Source organism: Gadus macrocephalus, chromosome 16 (assembly GCF_031168955.1).
Source record: "Gadus macrocephalus chromosome 16, ASM3116895v1".
NCBI lineage: Eukaryota > Metazoa > Chordata > Actinopteri > Gadiformes > Gadidae > Gadus > Gadus macrocephalus.
This window is the reverse complement of record NC_082397.1, coordinates 29,006,581-29,012,580: the sequence shown is the minus strand read 5'-3', so window position 1 is coordinate 29,012,580 and position 6,000 is coordinate 29,006,581.

Sequence of the window (6,000 nt, the reverse complement as noted above, 5' to 3'; positions counted from 1 at the left end):
GGGCGGTACAAACAACCTATGCAGTCGTATTTTCTAGGAGGACAGGCTGGCATTTTCAGGTATTGTCACAAAGATCTGACTTTTTTGCATTGGAAAACACTAGTGTCATAATGAAAACATGACAAAGCCATTAGTGTTGTTACGCTCGTGAATGTTTAGTTCAATATTAACTAATCTTTTATCTTGACCATTATTCTGTGGTTTTGAGTTATTTCCCCATCAAATGATAAATGTTTTCCCTATGTCCAGCCCAGACAGGTTCAGGGCAAGTCCAGCTGGTCAGTTCAGGGAGAGAGCCAGACCAATGCAGGCAGCACAAAGACTGCACCACCTGAGAGGGAAAAGGCTGTAGAGAGTGGGGAGTGTACCAGCACAAAGACAGGATCACCTGAGAGAGAAATAGCTGTAGAGAGTGAGGAGTGTGTCAGCACAAAGACAGAATCACCTGAGAGAGAAATAGCTGTAGAGAGTGAGGAGTATGTCAGACCAAAGACAGGATCAAGGAGCCAGTCAAATAACAGATTTTCTTTCACAACCTGATCAGAAAAATCTCCAGTCATTTTTAAAATACCATCCTCAGCAGAAAAGTAGCAATCCAGTGGTGCAGAAAGTGTTCTGTAGCAGAGACGGCACCAGTAGAAAGTGGTTGACGTACTGTCCAGAGCGTCAAATGCTGTATTTTTTCATCTGCATGGCATTCGGTAAGAGAACTGATAGCAGTCTGTTCATCAGTGGAATGTCAGATTGGAGGCATATACACCAGCGCACAGAGGAGCTTGAGAGAAGCAGCGCACACAGAAACTGTGCTGAAGCTTACCTCTGGAAATCTGCCAATGCTGATATCAGCAGTTTGTTTGGTGGCAGTCAGATGTCGCCACACAGAGAGCAGGTAAGAAAGAGACGGCAGGTTTTGAAGCGGGGTTCTTGGGAAGAGGGGGCTTGCATACAGGAGGTCAGAAAATGAGGCAGCATATACCCTGGAAGACCACACAGTTGATCATGGTAATTTCTTGGACTTTCTACTTGGACATGGACAGGACAGCTGCATTGAGAACAGCAAAAAGTTGCATTTGTCTGGTGGCACAAGAGGCAGAGTCTCCCTTGTAACTTTACTCTCCAAAACCTCAGTCAACTCAGTGATAGATGCAATTCCCCATCTGATTCAAGAAATATCTCCAGTGATATCAAGAAAGCAGTTCAGTTCAACTGGACACAACGCAGGACATCACCTCTCAGGATCAATGCTCTATAATTATGAGGTATGTTACTGATGTTGTTCATGAGAGGCTTGTTGCAGTGCTGAAGTGCAGTTCATCCACTGGAAAGGCCTTTGTCGACATGCTGTCAGAAGTTCTGGACAAAATGGGCCTTAGCAAGACCATGTGCATTGGAAATGCGACTGATGGGGCATCAAACATGCAAGGCCAATACAAAGGATTCTCCTCACTGTTGTCTGCACAATCTTCAAACCAGGTGCATGTATGGTGCTACGCACATGTTCTAAGTCTGGTGCCTGCAAACACAACCCAGATTGTTATTGAGAGTGGGTCCCTGTTTGCGCTCCTCAATGGCATTGCGGAATTCATCAAAGAGTCATGTCAAAGGATGAATGTGTGGGAAGAGCCAGGCCGAAACAAAATACGTAGATGCCTTGCTCCTATTGGCGAGACACGCCGGTGGGCCAAGCATGAGGCCCTGAAGAAGGTGTTTGGCTCCTTCACAAAGCTGGAAGATGGTCTGTACGTTGATGTGCTGTTGACATTATCAGCTATACAGAAACAGGCAGCAGTGAAACCATGTTCTGTGTCATGGCCAGAGGATATTGTGACAACCCGCTCCCCACCAGAGGGATCCGGGGGCTAGTGGTGGAGGGTGTGTACCGCCGCCATCCACTAGCCGGCGGCAGAGAGCATCACATTCCTCACCCTCATCAGCCAGATGGGGAACACCTGGCCGGAGGGAGGAAAGGAGAGGTCGGACATCTTAAAAGGCAGCCGAGGACTCATTCCAGGGCCGAGTAAGAAAGACCTACCAGGAGGAGGCAATTGACCCACCACAGACTACGAGGCTCACGGAGACCCCAGCTCAGTGTTTTATTTCTCGTTCTATTGGCCTTATTTGTGAATAAATGCAGACTGTGGCTTAAACCAGGATCCAGTGCGTGGTACTTGCCGTGAGAAACACTTTGGGAACCATTGCTCATTGCTCAAGTATGAGACGAACTTGATCGCTCAAATCTTCCTCTGCATATTTGAACATAACTCTCCATTGTCTAAATACCTTCAGACGGCAGGATTGGACATCCTCTCTGCTCAGAGAATAGTGGCATCGACACAGGATACGCTTCAACTGGACAAACACAGAAATCCAAGAGAGAGATGACACGGACATTGAAGTGGAGGCCACACTGCCACAAAAGAGGAGGAGGATGAAGAAAGTCTTGCCTGGAGAGATGGCTCAGGATGAGACCCTGGATGATGCAGAAAAATCATATGAGGTGAATGTGCATAACCGGATCGTGGACACAGCAATTTAAGCCATTCATAGGCGCTTTTTAACACACAGCAATCTATATGCCGACTTGGCATGTCTGGATCCCAGAACCTTCCCTCAGCTCTGCACCAGTGCTCTTCCCCAGTCTGCCCTTCATGACTTAAGCAAGTGCTTGCAAGGATTTGACAGCAGGGCAGCCAAGAAAAATATGCAGGCTGAGTTGAAAAGCTTTGCACTCCAGTGGAACAGGCTGAAGGCATCCCCATTGGCAGAGGTGGTGAGGAGGACAACACAGAGGTTGAGATAACTCCCATAAGCTGTTGCTCCTGCAAAGAATGCCCCTGTGTGCTGCTACCAGATACTTCGCCGTTTCAACATGCTAACAGATGCATACCCTGTCCTAGGCCTTGCTTATAAATACCTGCTTACATTATCCCTCACGCAGGTGGCTTGTGAGTTGATCATGTATTTTTTTATGTTATATAAATTCATACCATCACAATCAGGTAGAGAGAGAGAGAGAGAGAGAGAGGTCTTGACTTTGAGTTTATTATGCAACTTGTTTTGTCTCAGATTGAAACAAAAGGTTTGTGTATGATCTGGTTGAAGATTTATTTTATTTTTTTCACACAGCTATAGATATTTTTTTTTTCAATTCTCTATTTATGGTTTCATAATGACTGAGTCACCATTAGAACAAATTAGTTTCAGCTCTAATGCTGCCACTGTCTGTAATATGCTTCTATTTAGATTATTTGTCAGGATATTTTGTAATTATTGTCAAAGTCTGGTTTTAACTAATGCTGGGTTTACACCAAAATATTTTCACAGTCACAGACTAAAAACTGAAAGGGTAGCATGAGGGTTCTTCCCGTTAGTCTCGTCCCACCCCTAGTCATGACATAACTTATATTGTGATTTGACACTATAATGAATAAAGACTGCTCGATTGATTGCTATAGCTGTCAATTTTAGTGCTTGAGTTCATAGTTACATGCTTTATTTGTTAACTGCTAATCATGGAATATGACTCCCCTTTGTAGTATGCATGAGAGAAGATGCTGCGAGATTTGTGGACTTCTATGTAGTGTCTGCTGATAATGTAGTGGGCTGGTCTGGACAGAAAATGCCAGGGCTGAATTTTTGTCCCAATCCACCCCTGCATATGAACAATCCTTGACATCATAATATTTCAATTAGGCTAATCGTTTGCATGTTTGTGCTGTTTATAGCCTAAATGTATAAGCTTATGTTGCAGTTCCGACCGGCCATGGCATGTCAATGGTGGGTACCTGCTCTATTTGCTAGTGCATTTAGAACAGGTATTTACCGGTCAGTGGCGCAAAATAGCACCATGTATCATTTGCGCCGGACACGCCTTTGCTTTTCGCCGACACGCCTCTCAGGGCGCAAGTGAAGCGGCCCAAGATTGCTGCAGTGGAAAATCAGCTTTACGCCGGGTGCAAACTAGCAAGCAACGATACATGCGTCAGTGAAGAGAGTAAATTGCGCTGGGTGCAAGATAGGGCCCTATATCCATCTCTCTGTCCGTCCGCCTGCTTCTCTGTCCATCCAAAAAACATTTAATTGTGTGTGTGTGAGTGGTGTGTATTTGTGTGTGTGTGTTTTGTATACTGTGTGTGTTTCTAAGTGTGTATTGTATGTTAAATGGATCAGATTATTATTGGATGTCATGTCAGACAGTATAGCTGTGTTGCCATCTGCTCTTTCAATTGGAGGATTAAAAACACACTCTATTAGACAGGGAGGGGGGGGTAGGGGGGAGAGAGATCAGTCTCTTGTTATCTTTAAGGTTAATTTTAATCTCTGCAACCTCCTTCCTCTCCCCCTCTCCTCGCATCTCCATTCTTCTCCCCTCACTCTCCTTCTGTTACACAATTACACTTAAAAGCATAAGCACACACGCAAACACATGCATGCACGCACACACACACACACACACACACATACACACATTCAGTGAATGGATTAGTTTTACATTATTTAAAGACCTTTTACCATGATTTAATAATTTAGTGTGTTGTGCAAACCTGCCATCTGCAGATGTCTAACAGCTTGCATCAAACACAATCTACACCTATACACACACACACACACACACCTACACACACACACACACACGTTGAAGGTAGTGCTCATCCAACTGGGTATTTTCATTCTTCTTTGACTCCCTTCCTTCCCCTCTCTCTGTCCATCACCCCTCTCCCACTTCGCCTTCCTTCCCCTTCCTCCATTCCTCTCTTTCTCTCAGCTCCGCCTCCACTCTCCCCTCCCTCACTCCCTACTCCCTTTTATCATCTCTCTCTCTCTCTCTCTCTCTCTCTCTCTCTCTCTCTCTCTCTCTCTCTCTCTCTCTCTCTCTCTCTCTCTCTCTCTCTCTCTCTCTCTCTCTCTCTCTCTCTCTCCACACACTCTCCCCTAGCTTTCTGCTTCTGCTTCCCAGGACTCTAGTCATAATGGTTCTTTAAAGGTTCTAAAGAGTCTTTGGAGCCTGGAGGCTGTTTACCATATCAAGATCCCTGTCCACACACACACACACACACACACACACACACACACACACACACACACACACACACACACACACACACACACACACACACACTTCCTTCTTTTTGGGTACGACTGTTCACTTCACAGGGAGTTCAACGCCAAACCTTTACCCATAAGTCATTGCTCTTGGCCCCAATGATAATCTTCCTATGGTTCATTCTATGGCTTCTGAGTCTTTTTCACTTGTCTTTGTCCAATAAAGCATTGGCTCCATCTAGTGCTCACACACAATAACTGCTATGAACCTTGAGCATGGGAGATAAGGATAGTAAGAACCCGGTTTTAGAAAACAAGTACTGAATTTATTAATGAGCATTACGAACCACTCTGTCTACCTCTGGTGAAAGGAGACATATTATGGCGTTTTCACAACAAGTAAACATAGTATTTGAGTTCCAGAAAACATGTTTTTGAAGCTGTTTGCTGGAAATAGCTTTTAGGAAAAAGCTTTTAAAAAAAATCTCGCCAACAGCTATTTCTGGTGTCTGTAGCTTTAATGCAAATGAACTGCTGCCCAGTGACCTGAGCTGTCCGACTGAACCACAGCATGGAGGAGAAGGGATTGTTGCCGTTTGCGGACTCCTGGATCTATATAATATAATATAATAATGATAATATTATATATGGGTATTTATAGGGATGGGAATCGAGAACCGGTTCTTGTTCAGAACCGGTGCAGAGTCAACCGATTCCTTGGCATCATTAGCAAGCCTGCTTAACGATTCCGCTTATCGGTTCCGGTTGCGGCAAATGCGTCATGACGTCACACACACGCTGCTTTGTTTTGGTTCAGAACGCAGCAAACATGGTGCCGCCGAGGAAGAAGCGCATTGTGTGTTCACACCAAACGCGATGGGGCGAGAAGATCCCATACAAAGTGAATGTAGAGATGCGTATCGAATTTTTCGCGAGAGAAAACCGGCGACAAGTTTT